Source organism: Genypterus blacodes, unplaced genomic scaffold, assembly GCF_046128005.1.
Source record: "Genypterus blacodes isolate CSIRO-AG114 ecotype Tasmania unplaced genomic scaffold, CSIRO-AGI_Gbla_v1 ptg000214l_1, whole genome shotgun sequence".
Lineage (NCBI taxonomy): Eukaryota > Metazoa > Chordata > Actinopteri > Ophidiiformes > Ophidiidae > Genypterus > Genypterus blacodes.
The window spans coordinates 2,897,704-2,924,559 of record NW_027467013.1 but is presented as its reverse complement, the minus strand read 5'-3'; the positions used below and the strand labels follow the sequence as shown (position 1 = coordinate 2,924,559).

The window sequence follows — 26,856 nt, the reverse complement described above, 5'->3', positions numbered from 1 at the left end:
AATAGAAATATCGGTGTGTTAATCGGCTTAAGCATGGATTAGGTCCTGTGTGTCTGTGTGAAGGAGACTGAAAAGAGATGGAAATTAGTGTGTGTGTGTGTGTGTGTGTGTGTGTGTGTGTGTGCGCACTTGTAATATAGCTGTGAGCGTGTGTGTGTGTACGCGCGCACTTACACTCCTAGACTGTACATGTACGGCATAATACAGTCCTCAGTCCGTGTAAAGTATCTCCTTCTTGCTGTTTGGTGTGTGTGTGTGTGTGTGTGTGTGTGTGTGTGTGTGTGTGTGTGTGTGTGTGTGTGTGTGTGTGTTGATGGAGTTGGTAATGCATAAACCTCTCCAGTTTTCAAACATATGGTCTTATTCTAGAAGTGTGTGTGGTTTTGAATATTCAGAGGTTTTCTGCACAGGAGTACATGAGTACACTCATCTGCTCCTAACAGTGTGTGTGTACGTGTGTGTGTGTGTGTGTGTGTGTGTGTGTGTGTGTGTGTGTGTGTGTGTGTGGAGAGTTGCCGGCACTGAAATTGAGAATGCAGGTAAACCACTTTCAATTGCCGACAGCTAGAGTGATGCTGGTGGTGTGTGTGTGTGTGAAAGATGCAACTCCGCTGTGTGTGTGTGTGTGTGTGTGTGTCAGTTTGATAGCGTATTGTAATGTGCACAGAGAGTCTCCGGCTCGGTCAGAGAGAGAGAGAGAGGCTGTGTTGTCTCTGGTTGGTCACTCTTCCTCACCCTCCTCGCTCACGCCGCTCTCTCGCCTTATCATCCGGCGCTCGGGGAGAGAATTGAGTCACGTTTAGAGGCACACACTGCTCCGACTCTGCCACAAAGACACACACACTCTCTCACACACTCACATCTCCACCCCTCCCCTTCTTCTTCTTTTATTGGAAGAATGGCCGTCTTTGATTAGGTGGTGGCGTCCGTTTGTTGGAGGAGCCATTGTGACGCTGGACACTTTCCTCCTCTCTGTCTCTATCTGGGTGAGAGATGAGGAGGAGGAGGAAGAGCAGCCAAACCTCCACTAATCTAGATTTCTACATTGATTTGGTTTCAGCTCATCCTTCCTGTGACGCCGATCAAAAAGTTTTAAGTTAACTGTAGCCCGGTGTGTGTGTGTGTGTGTGTGTGTGTGTGTGTGTCGGTGTGTGTTTCAGTTTCTAAGCATTTCTCTTGTCCCTCCTCTCCCGGGGGGGTTTCACCCTTCAGCCAGATGAAGGATAACAAACCTCCGTCCAGGCTGTGGTTCCTCTCTGCACTCCATTCAATTTCACCAATTCCTCAACAAAATGCTGCTCTCAAGCTCGGGCATCAATACTAACGGCCGAGCAGCAACAAAGAGTTCCACAAATCCCCTCTGACAAATCAAACTCTGGCTTGGAGTGTGTGTGTGTGCGTGTGTGTGTTTGCAGTAAAAACTAACTTACTTGACTACTTCTACACTCTCTTATATGAATGTAACATCTCGTCCTTGCAGCGCTTTGTGTTTTCTTAGAGTCTTTGTGCGGCGCTGTAGCCTTGTTGACGTGCTCAGAGCCGATCATAGTGACTGGATCACGTCCCTCTGTGACCTTTTCCAGGCGTGGCACGCGTGTTGATCGCCTGCTGTTGTAAACGCAGCGTACGTGCGACGTGTTTAACCACGCGTCGGCTATTAAATGTGCTTTTTGTGCACGGCGTCTTAATTGGACGGGAGCAGCGGCCATGCTTCATGCTTATTCATGCTTCAGCCGCACAGCTGTTTATCACCGATGTTTGCATGTTGCACTGTATAGGCGTCGCTTGGTTTACAAAGCAGTTGGATTCCTGTGGGTTTGTTGGGGAGTTGAGCCGGGTCTGCAGTTTCTCCACATTTCTCTTCTTCTTCTTCATTATCGCTGTGCTTTCAGTAAATTGCGTGATTTAGATGTGATGGTGCGTAAGAGGGAGAAACGCACACAGAGAAGAAAAGCCTCTTAGCCACTGTCCAACGCACACACGCACACACACACACACACACACACACACACACACACACACACACACACACACACACACACACACACACGCGCTGCGTGCCTTCATTACCGACACACAGGCGCAACGCAAACACAAGCAACGCAAAATCTGCAAGAAATCTGTAGATTGAGTGTTCCTGTGCCAGTGCCTGTTAATTAGGCTACTGTGTGTGTGTGTGTGTGTGTGTGTGTGTGTGTGTGAATGTGTTAACTTGCACCATGAAAAACCATTTAAAAACACCCAGAAAGCTCCAGGTGCTTCCACCAGCAACAGGACGATCCAGAGCCAAACAATAAGTGATGCAATGTCATGTACACCTCTCTGGCTCAGCCATCTGCCAACACACACTCACTCACTCACTCACTCACTCACTCACTCACTCACTCACTCACTCACTCACTCACACATGCGCCACCATCACTCTGAAGAATGTGGCGACTCAACCTCATCCCAGTGTGTGTGTGTGTGTGTGTGTGTGTGTGTGTGTGTGTGTGTGTGAAAGCCTCAAATCTGTGTCCGCTTAACACTCTCGGTGTCTGCCGTCGATACACATCATGCACGTCTGTCAGTTTTGTGCGACTTTTGATCCCCCATGTTGTTGCTGTTAGCCTGCCTACAAAAAGACTGTCTGTCCTCCTCCTCCGCCTCCTCTTCCTCCATCTCCTCTTCCTCCTCCTCCTCCTGCTTCACACTCCAAAGGGCTTGAGCAGACTGTCAGGCAGCGGACCTCTTGACAGCCACGTTTTGAGGGTTTCAAACCGAGAAAGGGACTCGGAAACAGTGTGTGTGTGTGTGTGTGTGTGTGTGTGTGTATGGGAGGGGATGACTGTCTGTCAGTATTTGTCTGTATGGGAGAAGGAATAGAGGGATGAGTGACAGCCTGACTGAGCAGCAGAGTCTCTCTCTCTCTGCCTCTCTCTCTCTCTGCCTCTCTCTGCCTCTCTCGCTCTCTCTCCCCCTTCATCTGTGGCTTTGTAGGAGCATTAAAATGACAATGGAAGTTGCTGCTAATCTGTGTTAAGACACACTCATTACCACCGTCTTTCCCGACCAACGTCTTTTCCGATAAGAATTGTTCTTCCAGGTTCTAAAGCCCCCCCCCCCCCGCCCCCCCCCTCTCCAGTGCGACAGCAGCCTGACACGTCTTGAGTGATTTGTTTTATCCTCTGTTTAAAGAAAAAAATAATAAAAACTTTCTTCCCTCCCCGCTCACAGTTAATAATGGTGGTGAGCGTATGAAGGGATGATAACAGGCTGACAACGGCTATGAAAGCAGAGCTCCACCTTCAAACCAGCTTTTCATGGGGTTTCTTAGATGTGGGTGCAAGGGCTGATCTCTCTTTCTCTCTCTCTCTCTCACTCTCACTCTCTCTGCCTCTGTCTCTCTGCCTCTGTCTTTCTGCCTCTGTCTCTCTGCCTCTCTTTCTCTCTCTCTCTCTGCCTCTGTCTCTCTGCCTCTCTCTCCCTCTCCCTACCTCTCTCTCTGCCCCCCCCCCGCCCCCCCCTCTCTCTCTCAGTAATCCCTCCTTTAAAATATTCATAGCTAATTTGCATTGACAATGTAATGTCATGCGGGCTCTGAGTGATCTCTGAGATGGTCAGCTCCACGCTCGCTCCACGCTCGCTCCACGCTCGCTTCATGCATAATCTCGATTTTTGCTCGATTTGGCCGCCTGAATAAACACAAAACAAGCCGACCGTGCGACACCAACGCCGGCTTAAGCTGCTAAATTGTTTCGCCATGCATCAACACAACCAAATAGATTTTGGATTTTGGACTTTCTTTGATGAGGTAACATTGTCTCTGGTTTGTTTACTCACTCAGAAGATTCCATTACATTCTGGTGCTAATCTGGGTTCCGTGGGGCATCTGGGAATGTTTTGAATTATTACTTTAAATTCTGATATACTGCTTAAACAATTAACTGAAATCAGAAACAGAAACTTCCACAATAAAATCCAAATATGTAGAAATGAAAATCTGTCATTTCTGCTTGTGTCAGGTCTTAACTGTAGTTTTCAATGGGAACTTTCACTTTCACCTACTGAAGAAGAGCAGGAGGAAGATATGGAGCCAGGTGAGGAGCTTGGCGTGAACGATAAGCCAGTTCTCTTTTTGTAGGTGAGCTGGGGGCTGTGGAAGTGCTTGGAGTATGATTCAAGCTGTGATTAGACCAAGTGTGTGGTTGATTGAGGCAGTGGTCGTGTTTGTCGTGTGTGTGTGCGTGAGAGAGAGAGAGAGGGGGAATAAATCCAGGCTTTAATGTGCGCCTCCTGCAGTGCTTATGCAAACGCGGCTCCAGCCTGAGATTAACTGTCAAGCCATCAAATTTAATTATTACTGTCTTCAGTTTCATTTTCAAATCTATGTGATGGTGAGATTAATGGAATCACTAATGGAGTTGTCTCACAAGGTTTATACCTGCGGAGGCGTCAGGTCGCAGCGTTAAACTCTCCTCCCTGGAGGGGCCGCCGCTTCTCCACAGGGGGTCCGCTGGTTGAATAAAGCCTTCAGCGCTCCGTCACTGCTCCTCTACAGAGAGAAGAGGACACGGATGAACATTATTTATGTATAAATTCATTATTGATTTACTTTGGCTCTATGTTTATTAGAACTTTGCCGTTGTTCAGAATACATTTCCTGTTTGCTGACCTTGTTAGGATGTTTCTTTCTAAAAGCTCAAATCTGAAAGGAAATCAAATCAAATCTAAATTATGGATGCAATGGGCAAATACTCATTTCCAACAACATTACAAAAAGATCTTAAAATACAAACTAAGTGAAGCAATGGACCTGTTGTGACCTTGTAATGGCTGCTGTGAGACTTTTCCTTATTCTCATGTGGAGATGTTGTGGAAGATAATCAGGAAATGTGTACAAAAGTGTACAAACTTGTGCCCATCAGAATGAAAGATCATCTTACATATTGATTCAGCGATTGACTCTCCGTTGGTCCGTCTTGGTCCGGATCAGCATCAGGCAGGAGAAAAGATCTGCGAGAAGCATCAACGCATAAATAATCCTGCGTCAGAAACATGCAGCCGCTGCTAACGAGCCGCTGACATGATGCAGAGTCCGGCTTGAACGCTCTAAAACCAGGTGAAATACGTGGATGATTGCGGTTTCCCCCTCTGTAGGTCAGGATATTATTAGAGAGGAGACGTCAGGTCTAGACGCTTTGCCTTGGTTGAGGTGTTACATCTAATGACTGACCTTCTACATTTATCTTGTCATCTATCTGTACTCTTGTATCAAATGAAATATTGGCCACATTACACCGTCCCGTATGTCTCCGTGTCCCTCCCCCTCTCCACCCCTCACACCCCGGACCCCTCCGCTGGCCTGCAGTGCTAATGAAGAGGGTTCCGCTTGCTACTCTTGCGGGCAGAAGAGGGGGGACGGGGGGGGGGGACGAGGAGGACAGGGGGTGGTCGTCCTTTTTAAATGAAGCACTTGCCGTTTGTGACCTGTAATAAATGAGTTTGCAGTCAGTCATGGCAGCTATAAGGAGACATCTGGGAGCGAGGGACTGTAACAGAGAGAGAGGGAGAGAGAGAGAGAGAGAGGCGGTGTGATAACTGCACACACACACTGTCCCTTACACAATATGATGAGACTAATCACTCAAAAGTAACTCCATACCATAGAAAACACATTAAAAGGCAGAGCAGAGAGAATACTAAGCACTGTTTAATACCTTAGGAGGAGAAATATTATTGAACCCAGGCTGAGGAAAGTGTGTGTGGGAATATGAGACAAACAGAATGATTTTTCATTACAAATGCGGCGAGCAGAAACAAAGACTGGAGTAACGACTCAGACGGCCTGGGACAAAGAAAAACAACCAGAAAGCCGAGAGGAGTCCAAATGATCACCAGGATCGATTTACTAATTATCGCTCAGAGGCATTTGGATTTTTCATAACACGACGTTGCTCACCCTGCTTTACACACACACACACGCACACGCACACGCACGCACACGCACACACACACACACACACACACACACACACACACACACACACACACACACACACACACACACACACACACACACACACACACACCTGATGAGCTCAATCATGCTGTGGTTCAAAAGACCAGATTAAAGAAAGACTGAATACAAAAGTCAAAGTTCTTTGCTAAGCTTCTGCATGTATCAGAGCTTCATGTGTCCATAGTGTGTATGAGTCAGTACGTTCGCATACACACTACAACACACAGGTTTGTCTGTACTGGAGTGTTTAGATGAAATTCATGGGATTGCAGATCGCTTACACTGATTGTGACCCAATAGATCAAGCTTGAGTGAATCAAATTAGTGTGTGTGTATGTGTCGTTGTTGGTCTGAGTGCACCAACGTAAATTCATGCCGATTCCAATCTGAATGTTTGAAAACCAATCGATTTGTCCCCTTAAGTTTTAACAAGCACGTGTGTGTGTGTGTGTGTGTGTCACAAGCAATTCTGAATGAATCTCAGTATCGCTTTAAAAAACGCAGAATCAGTAGTTTTTGACAACCTTATTCCCGAAAAAGAGTTCATCTAAATACGACAGAATACTTGCGTCCCTCCTCCTCCTCCTCTGCTGCTGGTCTGCAGCCAGCGGTGGTGTCGGCGGCGTGCAGCAGCAGCAGCAGCAGTCACCTTGCAGCAGAGCAGAAATAGCGCAGCGCTCTCTCCCCGGGTGTGAAGCTACATAAAGCACAGGATGAGAGGAGCAGGGAAGGCAATTGACCTTGGCTGGTTTTGCGGGGCGGCGGCTGTACGGGCCGCTCGGATGGATGCTGTGGCTCTGCAGCTTAGGGGGGAGGAGGGGGAGGAGGGGAGGAGGGGAGGAGGGGGACGGTGCTGAGGATGATGGGCTTTGTTCACAGCAACATGTATTTGTGTGATGTAGAGCCAAGACGAGACTGAAAGGTCAGGAAGTGTTCATGCTGGAGTACTTCCTGAATCAGGACCATTAGTTAAGTACATTTCTCAAAATAAACACAGAATCTGACATTTCTGAATCATCTTCAGTCTCACTTTTGGTATTTCAGAGTGCAGCACACAAAAGATCTGACAGCGCCGATTCATCACATTGACGGGCGAACAGTTTGCCATTTCCTGTGTGAGTGTGTGTGTGTGGATGCGGGTGACATGGCGGGTGTGTGACGCAGGAGATCCAGCCGGAGAGAGGAGCTGACAAAGTGCAGCCAAGGTCCAAAGTCAAGCGTGCCGTTTCACCCTGCTGTGCTCGGCTGTTTACCTGAGACAAGGGTGCTTTATCTCAAACACACGCACAACACACACACACACGCACATACAGATCAGTGCACTCGTAAACATACGGAGTGGGGGGGGGGCACATATCATGCTGTTTTCCAGGCCCCTGCCTTTGTTCTGAAGCCGCCTCCCACAGAGAGACATTATCCCCCGATGGCAAGGTGAAAGGGTGCTGATGTAAGATTATTTGTAGCCGCCAGAGTGAGACAGGGAAAAAAGGAGAGGTGGGGGGGTTGAAAGAGAGAAACTCTCCTAATTTTAGCCAGAGAAGGGCGTGCGAGCCGGCAGGTAGGTGGGAGGTGTCGGTGTCTTTTGCAGGGGAGGGGACACGGGCCAGCGTCTCAGGAGTTTTGGTTAAAGTGGCTATCAAAGGAGCGAGAGGGACGATTAATCAGCAGCAGCCCAGAGGGGGAGCTGGAGCTCTGACAGGGACACTTCATCCTGCACAGGACAAACACACACACACACACACACACACACACACACACACACACACACACACACACACACACACACACACAGTCTCACCCGTAGCCTCTTCTCACTACTGTCTTTTCACTTCAGTTTCATGGCTTATTTCCCCGTCTCCTCCTCTCCTCTCCTCTCCTCTCCTCTCCTCTCCTCTCCTCTCCTCTCCTCTCCCTTAAAGAGACTGCAGAGGGTAACAGGGATGTCACAGGTGAGAGAGGGAGGACTGGCAGCGACTCTTCACCCCACCTAACCCCCTTTCCTCCTTCCCTCTGCTCCTCCCTCCATTCCTCCCGTTCCTTCCCTCTCTCCCTCTCTCCCTCCTCCGGCTGACACTGAGTGATTGATGGGTTCAGACCTGACATGGCCTGGCTCATCCCAGGGCTTAGGCAAGGACACTGGTGAGGTTTGGCCAGATGCTGGAGAGGTAGGGTAGGGGGTCGACCCTGTCGGGCCATCAGGCATTTGGCTGGATGCTTTAGGTGCCTGCTTAAAGGTCCACTACTAACGCTTAGTGGTGATGTAATCATGTGACAAGGTGGCCAACCAGCAAACACACAAACCTGCAGCTCAGGGGGAACAGGAGATGGAACAAATCCTTCTATTTATTCAAGTATAATTATGCTCTTTATATACCAACATGCTGTAGCTACTCTGTGTGTGTGTGAGCCATGTTCAAGCTGTCCCCATGATGTCATTTTTGTCTTATTCTGTACATAAATAGCGCAGCTCGTTGTTCCTGCCTCTCACACGAGATTGTGGGAGTTTTCCCGTTTTGAGAGTCTGAACTGGATTGAATGGCCTGTGTGTGTGTGTGTGTCTGTGTGTGTGTGTGTGTGTGGCGAGCTGTTGTGTCAGAATCCCACGTGTGAGCTCTCCACATATCAGAGGATCAAAACGTTTGGATAATGTTTGTAAGAACACAGTTCAAGCGTCTGTCTCTCACACAGTGACGTGCAAAAACTGAACAGTGGCTATTAGCTTTAGCAGTCCAGTGATACAGACACGGGCTGTGTTTGTATTTGAGTAGAATTGAGTGGAGGCTGTGTGCTGTGTTCCCCTCCAGGGGGGGCCTGGTCCTCCCAGTAAGCAAACACCCACTTGATGTGGAGCCAGGCGCGGGGGAACAAGGCCCGCAGTGTCTCCCTGCTCCGGGCGCTTTGTCCTGGAGGAGGCTTCTGTGTGGAGGCTCGGCTCCCGGCCCCACGTGACGCGCCTGGAGATGAGGGACGCGCTTGTCTCATGAACATTGTCCCACAGGCAGAGAGGCCTTGGGACAGACCTGGGAAGAGAATCATTCTTAATATGGTGTCAGATGATTCAGCTGTAGAGGTGCACGTGATTCACGAGGGTCAATCTGATCCGTGTCGTGTTTGTTTAGATTCTGTTCACGCATGAACTTGAGTCGTTCTGCCAAAACTCTCTCACAGCCAAATGGAGTGCTCCTTAACTGTGCAGAGCAGACATTAAACACAACACATTGGACAAAATAATGGAAACATCTCTACATTTGCAAAGTTTTATCTCCATTTGTGATGTTTGCTTGACATTTTCTGTCGTCTTTGTCTGCTTTATATTTTCACTTTTGTGGTTGTAATCATTTCAAACCTCTCCCCTTGCTTTACTTCATAATTCTGTTTTTCTGACCAGTTTCCCTGCATTTCAGGCACCCATTATTTGGCCTCCTAAACGATTTCTTTTGTAAAAAATCAAACTTGCACCACCAGACTGCCACATTCACTATCGGCTCGGTCTGAAATCTATAAAATGCAATAATAGCTTTTTAAAACCATCAAGATGGAAAACGCATTTTCCATCATTGTGATTTTAACAAGAAAATGCATTTGCCTTCATTCTTTATGATCAGGAGGCATTTGGCCGGTAAATTCTGATGAATACGAGCGGCTCTAAGGACGATGAATCATCATTAATAATAAGCTGTTGCATTAATTCTGCCGTTAATTACGTGCAGAACCTGAGTGCACATTGAGTGAAGGACACAGTGCAAATTTGCTCTCTCTTTCTCTCTCTCTCTCTCTCTCTCTCTCTCCCCCCCTTCCCTCAAATAGCAGCTCCTGGGTCCCTCTGCAGTAACTCTGCCTGATACACAGTACAGATAGGGCCGTAGTAGCTTTCCTTCCCGCTCCGTTTCTGTCATTATTCTCTCTTGTGTCACCTCTTGCGGTGAGCCTTATATTTTATTTGTCGATGATTTGTGACTTCAGGGTATTTTTATTTAATCCTCTCTTCTTCCGATGGGCTCCGTTGCTGAATCTTTGCAGGGCAGTGCGGGGGCACAGGCAGAGCCCCGTAGAGAACAACGCCCGCACCACCGTTTAGAACTTTATAATGGATGTTTTGCTGACGGAACTAAATTCAGCGTGACCTAGCACGACTTCCTTTTTGTAATTGTCTTTTAATGTAATTTAGCAAACACTGTCGTCGCATACAGTTCAGAGTTGCCTTCGATGTACTTTTCCTGTTTTGTCCTCCTCTTCTCGTCTGTGTTTAGTGCCTTAACACAGTGCAGCCAAACACACTCTCCTTGAGGGGTTGAGACGGCTGTTACCATACCTGCCGGCTTCATGTTTTGCCAGTAAATAGGCAGTTTCATCCTCGCAGCGCTGGCAGGATCTCCCGGTCTCTGTCGGCATGGTGATGAGTACATTGTGTGTGTCACGAGCTGTCTGAGAGCTGCGTCTGGCTATCGGAGTAGTAAACACAACAACAGGTATCTGTCTGCTGCCTCTCTCGCTCACCGCCGCCTACCTCACTCTGGGCTCTCGCTCGCTCGCTCGCTCGCTCGCTCGCTCGCTGTCTGGCTTGGCAGCAACGTGAAGTCAATGGGATGAATAAAACATACCTGAATCAGAGTCTCTACCTTGGGAAATGTCAAGCTGTCAGTATAGCTTAATGGGAAAACACAGGGCCAGTCTCAGGGGCCGGACAGTTTATCATGTGGCACCTACAGGAAGCAGCCGCACCGATTTGTCTGCTCGAATAATAGAAAGGGTCAAAAGAGAAAATCAACAAGTTCCTCATTTCTGCGTAAGTGTGGGAGGGAAGTTTTATAAACTCCATTATGGTGTAATGATCCAACATGTTTCAGAGAGACACTGGTCATACAGGTCCTAAGGTCCAAAGTGGAGCTCTGTCTCACTCACTTAGTTTCACAGTGCACTGGGGCTTTGCACTGTGCAAACTTGTGTTCGCTCCTGGTTCAGCAAACGGCTGTGGGTGGGAAAAAAAAGGAGTAAATTGCATATAAAGTGCATTTCATTCAGCAGCTCTCTCCCTGAAAACTACCATTTAACACGAATTGCTACACATATTACACAGCACTCATTTCAGCCCACGGTGATAGCAGCTAACCCCTGCAGCTAATTATCTTTAAATTAGGGCTAAGGTCTAGGTTTAATTAGGCCCTGCCACGAGGAGGGCAGCAGCTTAGCACCGACTCCAGCGACTGCAGCTGCCAAACCCCATCAGCCTAATGGAGACTCAAACGCAGAGGGCCCTGGGGGCCCCGACAGGCTAGTCTGACTTTCTGTCTTATGTCAGCCCGTACACACACACACATATGCACATACTTACACATTACAACGCAGGCCAGTTAATCAAAACATCAGAAGGAAAGTTAATGAATCTGATTCCATGTTTGTGCATAAAGTTTGTAATGGTTTTATCATTTATATAATTATTAGGTTGGTTGCTTGTCTTTTGTTGATATTACTTGCATTGCTGAGTTTTTACTTCCAGTCATCTTTCTGTTCTGTACTTTGGACTCACACAGCTTCTTTTGAATTCTTTTAAAACTCTTTAGTGCTTCTCTTTGTTAGATGGTTGATGGTTATCTCCAGGCCCGGTGTGTTATTGCGTATATAACCTCTTATTCAGTAAATGTGTAATATGAATCGCTCTGCTGCTTCTTTGTAAGCCATCTGTTGTGTGGCAGGCAGTGCGGTCCGGCCAGTACAGTCTGGGATGGAAGCAGGAGGCTGTAGCCAACCAGAGTGCCGATCTCACTCTTCCATGCCAGTGACCGTCTCTTACCTTTATTCCCTAGACGTCTCCTTCTGCTGGGGGAAACCACAACTCCACTGTTAACGGAAAGGATGTGTGTGTAGGATATCTGAAGGTCTGTGTGTGAAGGTCAGACCTTTTAGACTCCAGCACTATCAGTGTTGTTCGGTCTTCCTCTTGTAATGAGCCGTGTAAATCATCGTTCATAGCGACACACAACACAGAGTTCTGTTTACACCTCCTTCCATATGTCCACAAGTATTCTGCACACACACACACACACACACACACACACACACACATAGCCAGTGATGAGGATATGTGGCCATACGTCACACACAGGTAGCTGGAGATGTGTAATCGTTTCTCCTCCTATTCCCCTCCACATTCTAACTTGCCATCAGCATTCAGAGAATAAAGCAAAGTTCAGAGGTCAGAAATTGGAAGGAGGCAGAGCAGATGAGAAAGAGGGGGGAATGGTTCATCCTGAGGTAAGGACCGGGCCTGCACAGAGGAGAGGCGAGTGCCGGATGAAATGGGCTCGGTGGAAGTTTTGTGCAGTGTTAACGCCGTGACAGCAAGATTAGGATAGATGAGAGGGGTAAAGGAGAGAGGGATAGAGGACAGGAGGAGAGACGTATGATGAAAGGGAGTGAAAGTGACAGCAGATAATGTAAGAGAGGTTCTCCTAAATGCATTTTGGTTCCCTCTATAGCATTGGGAGCTGCTGTGATGTCACCAGGTAGCATCAGGACTCCAGCCGTGTCCACAATGCAGAAAATTGAATTTGTATGAATTGTATAAATTTGGAAGATTGTTGTGCCCGTCTACAGTTTAAAGTTTGTCATCCGCGCCTAAACATAAAAACAATAGAAGGTACGTCTCATTACAGCACACAAACTTTCTGTTATGTGTTCAATGAATGTTAAAAATGAGACGCGGCAGCATATGAAGACTCTCAAGGATCATAGTGTTTCCCAGTGTGCTCCAAAACATCCATTTTGTGTATCTGTACTCAAATACAACACCAGTATTTTCAGTATTTGGATGCTTTAGCTTGGAGACGAGTGAAAGACTAAACAGAGAACAAAAATAAGCTTAAACTTGCTTGACTGTTGACATGACCTCAGAGTTGTCTAAAGAAGGCTGGTGTTGTTGCTATAAATCCACAAATTGATCCTCCATTTCTATACTTTGTTGTACACTTTGCAGGGGTGGCCATGGTCGTTGTTGTGTTCATGACCTCTTATGTTTCAGTCAGCGTGGCTTTCAATTGGCTATCTGTCTTTCCCACGCCACATCGCACAGCTCTCAAGTCCTACAGGATGTCGAGTCGGATTGAGTTCCAACTATTGATCCTGCTTATGTATTCAAGAAAAAGTACAACACAGTTTAGGACTCACACCACAGGGGGAATGGACGGAAATCTGGGTTTTGCAGACCGGCACTGGGCCCAAATTTGGCTTAATTAGCTTGTCGAAGCCAATGTAGAAGTGGAGACGTGGACTGTGTCGGTGATACAACCTTGCAGTTTGTTGATCCTCAGCTTTTAGCGAAAATGTAATCTCTTTTTTTATTCATAATTTCTTACAATATGGCAGCTCCATTAGCCTTTCTGTCTGCTCCAGGGTCGATTTTAGGTGTCAGAAATGCTATGAATCTGCTGGTAACATAAGAAAAAGGAAAGGAAGACGAAGAGAAAAGGCGAGGGGAGGAGTGTCCGTAAAGGGCAAAGGTCAGAGGTGGGCAGAGGGGTTTCCGTGTGCTTCAGTGTGGAACAGGGGATGTGTGTGGAAGTTACAGAACAATGAATCAGAGGTACAAATCCCACAAAGGTCAGACTCTCCCTCCCTCTCTCTCACACTTCCTCCGCTCATCCATTTTAGGGAAAAAACGGATAAATAAAGATTGCAGATAAATTGTGCGTTAGTGTGTGTGTGTGTCTGTGTGTGTTGGCTGCCTCTCTGTTGACAGCCAGCCCGTCTCAGCGGCTTGGGTGATGGAGAGGGGCAGAGGAGCTGGCAGGATGCTAATAACCTGATGCTAATGAGCTCCAAAGCCACTAACAAGTTTTCCTCTTTCGCTCTTCCAGCTCCGACCAACGTCAAAGTTACAATTTTGTTGCATTCCAACACCACAAAACGTTAACAAGAAACACATTATCTTTGGCTGTAGCTTGGTAGAACCAAAACTAAACATTAGCTGCAAAAATGTCTTAAGGATTTGAGTGTTTGCAGGTCTTTCCCCTCACATTGGACTTCCAAAATCATGACTTTCTGTTCGACGGATAGCGTTGTGTGTTGCGGCTGCATTGTAACAGTAGCTAGCTTGTGTTAATTCCTCAAATTCCTACACATAACGTTTACCTCAGCCGGCCTTTGCTAATAGCCCCGTAATTTAAATTTTTGAGATTATTGCTCGGATTTGTTGATGTATTCCAACTCCATCTCACTTATTGTTTTCATGTCGCGCACAAGGTCAGCAGCAGACGGGTCAACAGTGTACATTGGAATGTATTCATCTGACATTTTAGTACTTTTAAGAAATCTTGAATTCTTATTAATTAGCTCACTCCGTGTGTGTCCTTTGTGACTCTTTCCGCTGCTTTTTACCCTTTTTTTGTTGTTGTTTTGTTTTACAACTGGTGACATCTCACCCTTTTGTCTCCTTTTTCCTACGCCGGCGAAATGTCACTTGGGGCAGCATCGTCTGTCAAACTGGCATCTCTGACGGCGCTCTCGGTAAAAGGCCACGCTCCGATTGGCATGGGATCCCGTGGCTGTGCCGCGTCAAGCTGCTGCTGCTCTCTCCACATTATTAGCATCCTCCAGCTCTGCAGGAGACTCACTCCCCGACACATCCTCACCCCTGTTTTTCGCCGCTTTGCTCCTTCCTTCCAGCCTAATTGCTGTTTTCGTTCTGTCTCAGGAGTGTTGCTAGATTCTTCAGTTGTGTTCAGGTGTCAGCTCCAAATGGACCCTGAGAACGAGCACAGAAAATAAGCCGCTTTCCTTCCCAGTTTAGACGCCATAAAATTCAGACACCGTGTAATCAGTCCTTTTTATGTGTTTTTTTTATTTGTTTCACACATCGATCTCTGGAATTTCACAAAGAAATCCTCTGTGGTAACGATCAATGGGCTGATGAAGTACGGCCTGAATTCTTTCGACACTCTGACTATTAATTGATCATCTTGTTTGATCTTAAGCTTGAGCCAATCACAATGCAGTTTGATAGGAGGGAGAAGTGAGCATCGGCTGTTGTAGCAGAGGTGTGTGTGTGTGTGTGTGTGTGTGTGTGTGTGTGTGGGGGGGGGGGGGGGGTTTGCCTTAAGCCCACCTCTCCTGTTTTTGGCCAGTGATTAATATTGATTACTTGGAGTCCCTTTGTGACTGAATATAGGTGAGGGCCACTTGTTTTCATTAGGATTCGCTCTCCTTTAATTAAGCCAAAAACACTATTTAGCTCTGTAACTCTGCTCCAATCTGCAATCTGTCAAACAGTGGCAATTTTGTGTGTTTATCCAAATGCATTGTTGGAGCTGGACAACACAGCAGTTGGTGTTGGACTGTTTCCAGCTGTGTGAGTGAGCGTACTGACTCTGTGCACGGTGAGATGGAGACGTGTCAGATGTTTTTTTAGGGAGCAGGCAGGAAAGCTGCTCCGGTGACACGGCCACTGATTGTGCTCAGTTGTGTCTCTTCCCTCATGCATATGGAGCAGGGACGAGCTGTTTAGAATTGACACGGGCCACACAGGGAGGCTTTGTGCGCACGTTTGAAGATTGTGAGTGCACACACGCACACGTGTTTGTATATTTTCGTGTTGGTGTGTCTATTTTGGATCGATTGTGTGTGTTTGTGGTGAATGCCGTTTGGAAGTTGAGCCAACTAAGTGTTGGAGGCTCTGCTGGAAGGCAGACACACACTGTATGTTCAGGCCAGTAGATCTACTGTGTGCCAAATTGTGTTTGTGTCTGTGGGCAAACCACTTTCACTCATGCACTACAGAGCACAAACTTATTTCCATTCACCATAGTGATCCTTGGAGTCGTGGCTGCTCTGAATTTCAGAGTCAGACTGAATTGAAATGATTGAATGATTGTATTGAAGAAGACAGCAAATGCCAAATATTTGTCCAGAAAAATGAAGGAATAAGCAATGGCCTGGAATATTCCAAAGTCATATTGAACCCCCCTGAATGCATCAGCCTGGGCCAACATTTATCATGTACGGCCCTGTTGTTTTGAATGCAATATAGCTTTATTGGAGTTTTTCAGTAGACAAAACTGTCAGGCTTCCCTCAGTGTGAGCACTCAAGTGGTGGCATGGCTCTCAAGCTGTGCAGTGTAAGCACAGAAATGGGATTTTTGATATCATATTGTGTCTGATTGTCAGTGTTAGTGCTGTAAGAGCAAATTGGAAGCAACTTGACAGTGGCGCCGTTTGAGGTCCTGACAGAAGCGTCTGCAGAGCTCATATCTCAGGCTTCAAATGTTCCAATGATCCTAAAGATTAAAGGGGAAGTCTAACAGGACCAAAACCCCACACTGAAATATTTAAAAAGAGCTGATTACATTCCCCGAGCGCTTCCCACAGTAACACACTCGAAGAACTTTTGTAATCTGATTTCTGGCGTATTTGAGCAGTTTACAGAGTTTGTATAATTGTCCAGTGTGATGCGGCAGAACTGCAGAAGAGAGGCAATGCTTTACTGAATGTCTCCTAATGATTAGGCTGTGTCAGAGAATCTATACACACGCCTGAAAGATGAATTTGCTGATATATATGTCTGTTTGTTTGTGTAGTTGTGTGTGGGTGCCTGAATGGATGCCTTTGTGTGTAACGCTGCAGACTGAGGCAGCTGTTATAATGGTGTAAAAAGAAGAGGTCGGGATTTTACATTTGTTTTCTGCAGCCTGTTTGCATTTTGTTATATTTGTTGATAATGTAGGAGAGCGTATCAGGCAAATGCGTTGTCTTTGCATAGCCTGCAACCACAACAACCCAACATAACCCCGGTTCAGTGAGAAATGAGAGGAATGGCCAAACTCTGACGCCTAACTCAATTTTATTTCCATTATTTCTTCGTTCCTGTCCCACACAAAGGCACACACACTCACTCAGTGTCACACACACTCACTCAGTGTCACACACACGTGTAGGGGCACACTCAGAGGTGGAAGCAAAACGCTCAACTTTGAAAGTTGGGCTCCTAATTAGCGGAATTAGCGGTAGATCAAAGAGGGCAATTAAGGGGGGTGTTTGTGGTGGTAAGGGCTCATTAGCATCACAACACACGGACATGGCCATGAAGAAGAAAGCAGCAGAAGGAGTCTCATTACGGGGCACCGCTGTGCTTACATCGGACCACATGCAGGCAGATTGGCCGTCAGGAGCGACAGAACATCAAGCCCGAACACATACACACAAACAACGCAAAGGACACACACTGGCACACCTAAGTAGGCGTCTCTGCACTAACATTTATGCTTATGAGCAAAGATGCAAGAAAAGCGTCCCTCACAGGCACACAAACACACAAGAAGCACGCACCGAGCAGATATAGAGCTCATAATGTTTGCTGGCACAAAGGAAAACAAAAGCCAGTCCCTGCCTGCTCTCATCCAATTTCAGCTTAATTAAGAGGGGAATTAACTTTGATCTGCCGCAGTGTAGTGGAGGCTCAGCAGCCCAGCCTGTAGAAAAGCCCAAACCCGTAAGTATTCTTCAGCCTCAGCCTCAAAGTCAGAGCCAGCTTGTTTTTCATTCATTTCTCACTGTTTGAAGTGAATACAGATAAGAGCAGGAAAGATTCTATTAGGACTACCGGAGCCTTCCTTGTTAGCGAGATCTAACGAACTCCTGGGCCAACGTCGCCGTGGGTGGCTCTCCACACTAATAGTACAACGGGAACAAAAGATCAAAGGTTTTTGGACCGTCCTTTATTTTAGAGGCTGCAGTCGCTGACTCTCAGCGTCGGTCCAGTATGTCGGGTTAATGATGTGCTGAAGCAGACGCTCTCAATGAGCTCGCACTCCATTTAGAGACTGTTTGTGAGGATTCGAGCGTTCCGCCGTCTCTTCTTCTGCAGGCTGCGTCGCAGATCGTGTGTTAAATATCGTTTTCATTGCAATATGAACAAGTAAGCAACCATGCAACATATGCATCTGTCATCATTAAGATCAGCAAAAAGTTTTTTAAACAGTGATACAATGGAAATGTAAGAGTTGAAGGGTTTAAGAGGCTTTCTGGTGACGACTATAAGTACTTTGTTACAGAGGTCTACATGTTGGTATGCACAGGTCTGGTTGGATCTGGTTCCTGTCACCTTCCTTGACTCTCTTAGCAGTGATTAAGATGTAAATCAAGTTGAAATTTATGCTGTGAAAGGGAGAAGAAAATGCTGTTTCATGTTTCAGGCCTTTTCCAGAAACAATTAGGGCAGCAGGTGATTTCATTTGAACTCTCTTTTTGTCTGTCCTGGGACGGGCAGCTGAACCCCTCGCTCGCCCTCGACCATGTTGTTTGCGTGTTAATGCTAACAATAGTGAGCAGAGAGAAACGGCCTCATATCGTTTGCACACACACCCAGTAGAAGGCAGCAGAGACGCCACATCTCTCTCTCTCTGTCTCTCCATCGCTTCCTCTCTGTTGGATTCCTCTTCCTGCCTCCATCTCCCCGTCCTTCCTTCCATCTCAGGGGAGCGCTGGATCTGTCCATCAGAACAGCCCTCCAGGCCACAGGAGGGTGGGACAGCGGGGCGGGGGGGCTGTGACTGACAGTACGGATAATCACTGTAATAGGTGCGGGCTGAGGGAAGTAGGAGGAAAGCAGCTGTTTCCTAAATGCTGCTGTCCTCTCTGCTGATGGAGCTGTGCAGCACGGGGAAGAAGGAGCCAGGGACAGGAAGGAGAAAAGGAGGAGAAAGTGAAGGTAACAGAGAGGAAGGAAGGAATAACAGGAAGGAGTGCTTACTGAGGGTTGGCAAGATGTTTAGTCAGCACAGAAGAACCTCATCCATCTTCCTGAGACTGAAACTGTCAAATCCCAACACAAAGCTCTAATCTGGAGAACAGAAGGGATTTGAGGAATCTGTTGGGTCCACCTGCGTTTGGACTGTTACGTCTCTGTGTGTCCAGGTGATGTCATGACTTTGGTCATCATTGCATCATCGACCTGGGCTTCACACTGGTCCTGGTACAAAGTTCTTCTCCAGGTCAGGGGATCACAAAGTCCCACGGATCACGAGAGTCTGAGTCTCTGGTGCGATGTCCTAAATCCCAGAATGAGACACAGCCATGGCAAAACTCACTTTACTCAGAATGTTATGGTCTCACAGTTCGTAGGAGGCTTCAGTCTTCAAGAAGAACAGACGACTTTGTGAAATCTTTTGTTATATCTGTCACACTTAACTTGCTGCTGACTCCATTGCGCTGTAATCCATGAAGGAAGATAGTGGATCCATTCATTTAAGACTAATACATCTTATAAAAACAATCAGACTTCGGGCCGTGATGACATCAGAAGTAGAGAAGACCAAAGACATTTTCAAGCCTGATGCTGTGCTTGTTGTTTTGGTTGTTTCATCTTTTGTCTTTGGTGCTTTTAAGTCTCGGATCAGACGTCTCTCCTCTCTGTTAGGATGAAGGGGTCAAGCAGGCGTGTTTATGTTCTGTGTCGTTTGGCGTACTAACACTTTCTTCATCGCTCAGTCTAATCATGCTGAAAAGCGATGATGTTTTCTGTGTAAATGTAGCTGGTTTAGATTAAAGAGCTTTTTCTGGTGGGAAATAACTTTGACCTTTCTGAAATGTCACCCTTCACTTCTTCCTCTTCCTCTCCAGATGCTTTTTTTGCCGGCGTGCGCGTTCATTTCTCGCTCCTCTCTCCTCCTAAAACACATTTGGGGATCAAACCTCAGCTCTCCATCGGCCGTCTGAGCGAACGTGGCCTGCACCAGTTAATGAGTCACTTACTGGAAGTGTGTGTTGAAAATACGGCCTGAGCGCCATTCCTCCATTATTTAGACACCTTCCAGCCTGATGATTGTCTGACATTTTCAGGACAAAAGTTGCTAATGACATTTTTAAGGAAACGAAAGAAAACCTCTCTCTTTTCATGAGCTTAACGTCTTTCATTCCCTCTCTTTCTTCTTTTCACTCTACCTTTATCATTATTATTTTCCTTTCAGCGTCCCGTCCCCCCCACCCCGTTTCTCATTTTTCTCTTTAATATCTGCCCGTTGCTCTGAATAAATTGTGTTTTGGGGGCCAGGACGTGTTGAATTCGGCGGTTATCTTTAAAAGCGCAGCTGTGAGGGTTCAGATACGCCGGCTCACTTTGTGTCGGAGCTTCGAACCGCAAGCACAGCCAATCATGTTCGCTCCCTGCCGACCGCCTGATCACTGTGTGTTTACATTGCGAGCGTCTCATAGTGTCTCTGTGACAAACTGTGTGTGTCTGTGTGTGTGCGTTATTACTTCCAACCAAGCAGCAGGACATTCAATTAATTGTCTTTCAGGTTCATTCTGTGTCGACTTCACTCATCCACGCTCTGATTTACTTCCAATCTCTTTGTTATGTCACAAGATGGTTCTACAACCTTTGCCTTGTTGCTTAGTCGACCTCCTAGCTTTTGAACCTGTCATTAATTAAGGGTAGGAGTGGTCCTCGTTAGTATAGTGGACAGTATCTCCGCCTGTCACGTGGAAGACCGGGGTTCGATTCCCCGACGGGGAGTTTTAATTATTCTGTTCAGCGTGGAAACAGTATATCTATCTATTAATCCATCTTTACAAGGTGATACAGCGGGAAGTGTAAGTTGTACTCACAGTCCTCATGTACCTTGTTAACATTTTGTTGCCGTGTAAAATGCAGTTGAGAATTACTGCTCCTAACAGAAAGCCTCCACACTGCACGACGACAGCCAGGGGAATTATGCTGCTGTGAAGTGAATCAGCATTAATGTCACACGTAACGACACACACATGAATTAGCCCGCAAACAATAAATATGATAATTAAAGCAATCGATATAATGATAAAAAAGACATGGAAAATGGCGTTTAATGCCCTAATTATAACGTTCTGTCTGCAGCTCTATTCAAATATAAATATTGACCCTATTTAAACTTAAAGTCAAGGTGTAACAGGAATTGGCATTGTTTATTTATATAATCGTAAAACACCATCATTCCTTATATTAAAGGGGAGAAAATCCTTTACCTTTTCCACCATTCATGATCAAGCAAACGTGAGGATCGGCTGCTGTTTGTCTCCACCATTAAACAAAGCAGGGAAGTGAAAATGGCTCTGATCTTAGCGGTGTCAGAGGAAACCATCATGGCCGCTGCTGCTCTCAGGTCTGTGCTGTTCATCCCGGGACATTATTGAGTGTGAGCGTTTGAAAGGTCAGGCTTGCTTTAATGAAGCAGTGTGGTGCTTACACACCTGTGAAGCAGGAGAGAACATCAGCAGCAGAGGAGGCTATGTGTGTGTGTGTGCGGTGTCTGGAGGACATGTGTGTTGCTGTGACGTCCATACTTCCAGAACTTTGTCTCTTTCTACGCGTGTAATCAAATTAAAATGCCACAAAAATTACGCAATTTTTACGTATTTTTCTTATTCTGGTGACTCCTCCCCCTTTCCTGCCCTTTAAAGTCAAAGACCCTCTGCATCTTCTCCATCTCTTGTTTTATGTGTATTTCCTCCCTGTACTGCCTCCTCCCCTCCCTCCCTGCCTCCCTCCGGTTCCTCCTCTCAACTTGTTGTCCCTGCCTTTTGAATCTAATTTACATCCATTTAGAAATGGATGCGATGCCAACGCTCGCTATCTCCTTTTGTGTGTCAGTGATGGACACGACTCATCCCCGTTTCTTTTCTTTATTCAGCAGGGATTAGTCCAGCCAAATAGCTGAAATTAGCAATGTAAAAATCTGCTTATCCTCTGCCAGCTGGAGCAGATGCTCAAATTAAGCAACCGTGCCAGATTTTGCCGTGAAGCAAAGCTGGAAGGCCAGAGCGGAAGAGAGAGAGAGAGAGAGAGAGAGAGAGAGAGAGAGAGAGAGAGAGAGAGAGAGAGAGAGAGAGAGAGAGAGAGAGAGAGAGAGAGAGAGAGAGAGAGAGAGAGAGAGAGAGAGAGAGAGAGAGAGAGAGAGGACGGAAGAGAAAACAACAAAAAAAAACACTTTGGAAAGAGGGAAATGTGCTTATGGGAGTCGGAGAAACAAAGAGAAAGACAAAGTAAGAGGGAAAGGGCTAAGGGAGAGTGAGCAAGGGAATAAGAAATGGCAAATTCTTTAGTTTCAGCCAATTAGGCTGAGAAGCCACTGGTAATTAACTCTCGAGGGAGCCAGTGGAACAGTCATGCACCTCGTTTACATAATGAGGATGAGAGACGAGGCTCTTTTTCTCCTCTTTCTTCTCTCCCTGCTTTTCTCTCTTTCTCCATCTTTGGCCTGTTGAACCAACCAGCAGCTCCAGCTAACGCTTCGGACCGATGTCATACGGACCGCATAGGTGTGTGTGTGTGTGTGTGTGTGTGTGTGTCTCCCTGATAAGATCTGTTTCTCATTTTAAGCAACAATGATGTATTGCAGTTCAGCCTTTTCTATGATGCGGCCTGTTGGGACAAAATGCGACACGATGGGACGATCACAGAGTTTAATATGAATTTTATTATGTTTTCTTCATTGATTGCAAAACAAAACAAAGAAAATAAAAAAATGGCTCCTGCTCATCTCATTTGTTCCAATGCTGACCTGTATTCCTCTGCGTTGAAATAGAGTATCAACGTAAATCTTGACCAAACTGGGCTTTTGTGTAAACACACTCTAGGAACCAATGTAACAGCATCAACATTGGAACAAAATCAATTTTAACAGCACAAAAAATGATGTCATTCTTGACTTCCCCTCCTGTGTGTGTGTGTGTGTGTGTGTGTGTGCTCTATGCCCCCGGCTCCCTCACAGGAGTTGCAGGGCAGGCAGAGGCACGGATCTCTATCTGCACTCCGCTGGGAGTCAAAATCGTGCGTCGCCGCTTGCAAATGTGTCTGAATGGATACAATGGTGATTCCATTCTGAGTTTACAAGCTTGTCGCTAAAATTTAGAGAACAATGCACAGATGCAAAACAGCGACTCTCACCTCACACCCTCGAGTACAGGTGACTCGAGGTACAGGTGGAAATTGTGGCACACACATTTGTTGTAAGAGTTTTCGGACTGATTATCCGGGAGACAACGTTTGACTCACTGTGACTCTGGCTTGGTTTTCCTCTCAGATTTCCAATATCGGCACCAAAAAGCAATTAAATTTATGATAATATCTTTGACTTTCTGTTTTTGCCTTTTGCTCCACACCGCCTCTTCTCATTTCCTCCTTCCCTGTGGACTTCAGACGTCTTTCGCTTCACTAAAAGGATTCAAAACATGAACTAACTCTGAGTACTGCCGGCTTCTAGTCCTTCATAGCTACAGGTTAAATCCTCTTCTCCCCTGTAATTCCTCCACAAGTTCTCTATCCTCCTCTTCAATCCATCCAATCTCTTCATCGGCACTCGAGAGTTTTGCAATCTTTTGTTAAGAAACGCTCAAATTCCCAGTTAAGTGCACCAACTCATCAGACTGACAGCTTTCGTCTGAACGTTCAAGGCAGCCGAGTTGCAGACGGACTCGTTTGTCACCGTCTTGTTCGGAGGAAATACAACTACAAAGACGAGAAAAGTTTCTAATGGCATCTCGGCTCTGCTCTCTCCCTTCGTTCTATTGTTCCCGCTATGTGAGGCTGAACGTAGCTCACGGGCAGTAAGAATGTAACGTAACAGGAAGAAATTCATATCTACAGGTTGTGTGTTTTCCCCTTTTTGCCGTCTTGTGTTTTTCCCGTCTTCCTTTGATGGCAGAGTTGGGATAAAAGCGTTCGGTTCACTTCCTTTTTCTTTTTTTTTTTTTATGGAAAGAGGCTTAATTTAATTAGCGTGCGCGGCGTGAGCCTGCTATCGGGGGCCCTTCTGTTCCCATAGCCGAGGTTTGTGTCGCTCTAAGGAAGAAAAAAAAACCAGAGAGCTGCCTCTTGGTCTCCAAGGAGGAAGTGTCCTTTTAATCAGGCTGCGGCTCAGATCCCATTACCATCTCCTCAGAGAGAGCCGGGCCGACACGTCCACACGCGGACAGACACCGGGAAAAAGGGAAAACACAGCCCGGAATATCTACGCTGCGTTTACATCACATGCATGCTGGGACGGCATAGTGGGAATAACAAAGGCCCCAGGTGCCACAGGCCTAATAACGCTGGATAACACAGCCGTCCAGGGCCGTCACAGTCAGGGGGCCCCATCTGACTCACGGGCGTCGGGGGACTTGGAGTTGCGCAACGGTGTTCCTCCTTCTTCACGCCGATCGAGTTACAGAGCCAATAGATGCTAAATTTGACAGATGAAACAATTCAACAACATTTTTCCAGAGAAGGCAATATGATAAAGTCCTTAAAGTAATTCCATACATTCCCTTAAACTAGCTGATCTCGTGCCATCGATCGGTTGGTGGTGATGGAGGGTCCGTGCTGCGGTGATGAGAGCGGGCAGCCTCATTCTGTCAGCGGGCGGACGCCTATTAGAATACATGACCCCCGTGACTGTCACTCTTAAACCCTTAAACTGGGTCAAAGCCACGCGTTTACATCCCCGCAAACGCACGGGTGCTCGGCATTTCAAATCACTGCAAAGAGACAAATCCAGGTCAGCCTATGGACGGTGACAAACTTCATATTGTTAGACAGAGTCACATATTTGAACGCACGTCTGTCACCTGGCCTTTCCCTCACGTCTTTGTGCCTCCATTCAGACATCTGAGTGATGAAAGCTTCTCACTGCTCACCGATGATGTCAGCTGGCTGTCAGTGTGTTTGCCGCTGCTCTGTATTGTCTTTATTCCTCACCTGACAATATAAATGTGAAACATCATCTCTAACCTGAACCGTCTGACAGGCGTTGGTATGTTTTCACCTGGAACAATTCAATTCCTCAAATTGGGTCAAGAAGAGTTAATATTTTCTGTTAAGGCTCTTTTATCTCTCAGATCTGCACACACACGCGCGCGCACACACACACACACACACACACACTTGCAGCACAAATCCAGTCAAATCTCACTTATATCTCCTCCAGGAATCCTTCTCAATCCTCCGAACAGAAATAAGAGCTTTAGAAGATAGCAGTCTGGATCGATGCCTCGGTCACCAGAGGGGCGAGGAACGACCGAATAAGAGCTCGAAACCTTATGTCACGCAGCAGCTCGGCTTTCTCTCTCTTTGTCATATTTACGAAGCAAATCCAGAGAGAAGTATCAATCTCTCTGTGTACCCGTCTAAACGCTGGAGACGACTCTCTTCCCATATTGGGGAATTATTGGGGGCTAATGAGAATGAATTTGTCCTCCCAAGAAATGTCAATAAAAGGACAATTAATCCTCACTGTGGTAATTAAAAATCAACGGGACGGATAGAGAGAAGAAAGTGGGCTCATGTTGGGGAAATGTGTTTTCAGAATTTAATTTCATAGAGAGTAATTTGTGTTAAATATTCAAATAAATGTAGGAAGCGCATGTAGAAGTCTATTAAAGGCTACAGAGAGAAAAAACCTTCATTGCAGCATTGATTTCATTACACAGTGGAGATTCCGGATGACTTGCCCTGTTTACTCGTGACACAGTGCTGTGTTTGATGGTACAATAATCATGAAAAGTCATCTGTATTATATTCCTCATCCCCTCAATTTGCTCCAATAAATCTGGCCCATCTGCGCCTCAGAGCGAGCGCTTCAGCCAAGCGGAAACACTTCAAGTAAGAAGTTACTGCTCTGTGTCTTCCTCTCCTTTGTTATTGAGTTGAATAGGAAGATATTTTACTTCCTGTCGTGCGATATGAAAACGTCCTTGGCACCTGCGGGACATGGAGATGCCGGACTGAAACCTGCTGCTTCTGGGGTTTCACAGTGTTTAATTCCCAGACTCTTGCTTGTCTTTGTCAGGTTAGTCCTTCTATCCCATCATACCTCTCTCTCTCTCTCCCTCTCTCTCTCCCTCTCTTTCTGTGTGTCCGGGCTTTCAGATGCTACAAAGGCTGGAGGGCATTTTGTCAGATGGACGCTCCAGCGTTTTGTCTGGCCTCTGTCTTGTGAATACTGAGCTCAAAAAACGCCGCGGCTGTGTTTTTCAAGACGAGGAGACGAGTCTGATAAAAATCAGCCGTCTGCTCTGCACCTTTGTGCTGCCTTGTCCTGGAGCTCTTTGCTGCAGTTAAAGGAGTTTAACCTTTGGCGCCGGTTGTCAGGCTGCGAGTGTTGTTGTTGTGCACTAAGCCAGCAGTGAATGATGCTCTTGTTAGTTATCACAGAAGAGATGAAACCCAAAGGTTGCAGCTTTGAGAGTATGATACCTGGAAGTGAGCGAGTTTACGACCAAGGGCGCCAATGGAGGCCCAGACAGACTCTTACAGGCGGTGTGGACAAAAGATATTGATTGTGAGAGAAATGGCAGGCATGTTTCCACCTCACTTGAATTGAAACCCAAGAACAGATATATAAAATATATAATCCAGTCCAGATTGCTGTTGCTCCTTTTGCAAAGTCAGTGGCAGTATGTGAAGAGAACCTTTGTAGCATATCTGTGAGCTTTCATGTCTCAGCAGCATTGCTCATTTACAGTTATGTATCGTTTCTTCCAGCAGACTTCCAGTTTTCTGATCTGCTCAGAGCCTTTAGGTCAAACTTTTGAGTCAAATCGGCTGCAATTGAACAACTTCCACTTAAATGACCATTTAGAGGCTTTTTATAGAGGCACTGCACCCAGCACACTGTTAACCCAGTGAAAACATTCAGCCAGGAGAAGAGAACTCCATTTAAGAGAGGCCCTGCTGAACCCTCCTGAGATACAGTGATGCAATACTGCCAGAGTCACTATGTCAAACTTTACAAGTGTATCTGACATGAAAGAAAGAAAGGCATAAAATCCACAATCCCATCGCCGACCTATGGCTGTACGCCCATGTTCAATAACATCAGGCTTGAAGTGAATCGTCCTCCTCCTGTAAGTGA

At 46.4% G+C, this 26,856-nt stretch overlaps 1 protein-coding gene and 1 non-coding gene across 3 annotated transcripts in view; both read left to right on the top strand.

Annotated features, from left to right (window-relative positions):
* The window catches only part of erbb4b (erb-b2 receptor tyrosine kinase 4b), a 234,144-nt gene that overhangs the window by 2,363 nt on the left and 204,925 nt on the right, over window positions 1-26,856 (top strand). The gene's annotated exons all lie outside the window — the stretch shown is intronic.
* trnad-guc (transfer RNA aspartic acid (anticodon GUC)) lies at window positions 20,433-20,504 on the top strand. Its single transcript has one exon. It is a non-coding gene; the product is annotated as a tRNA-Asp (tRNA).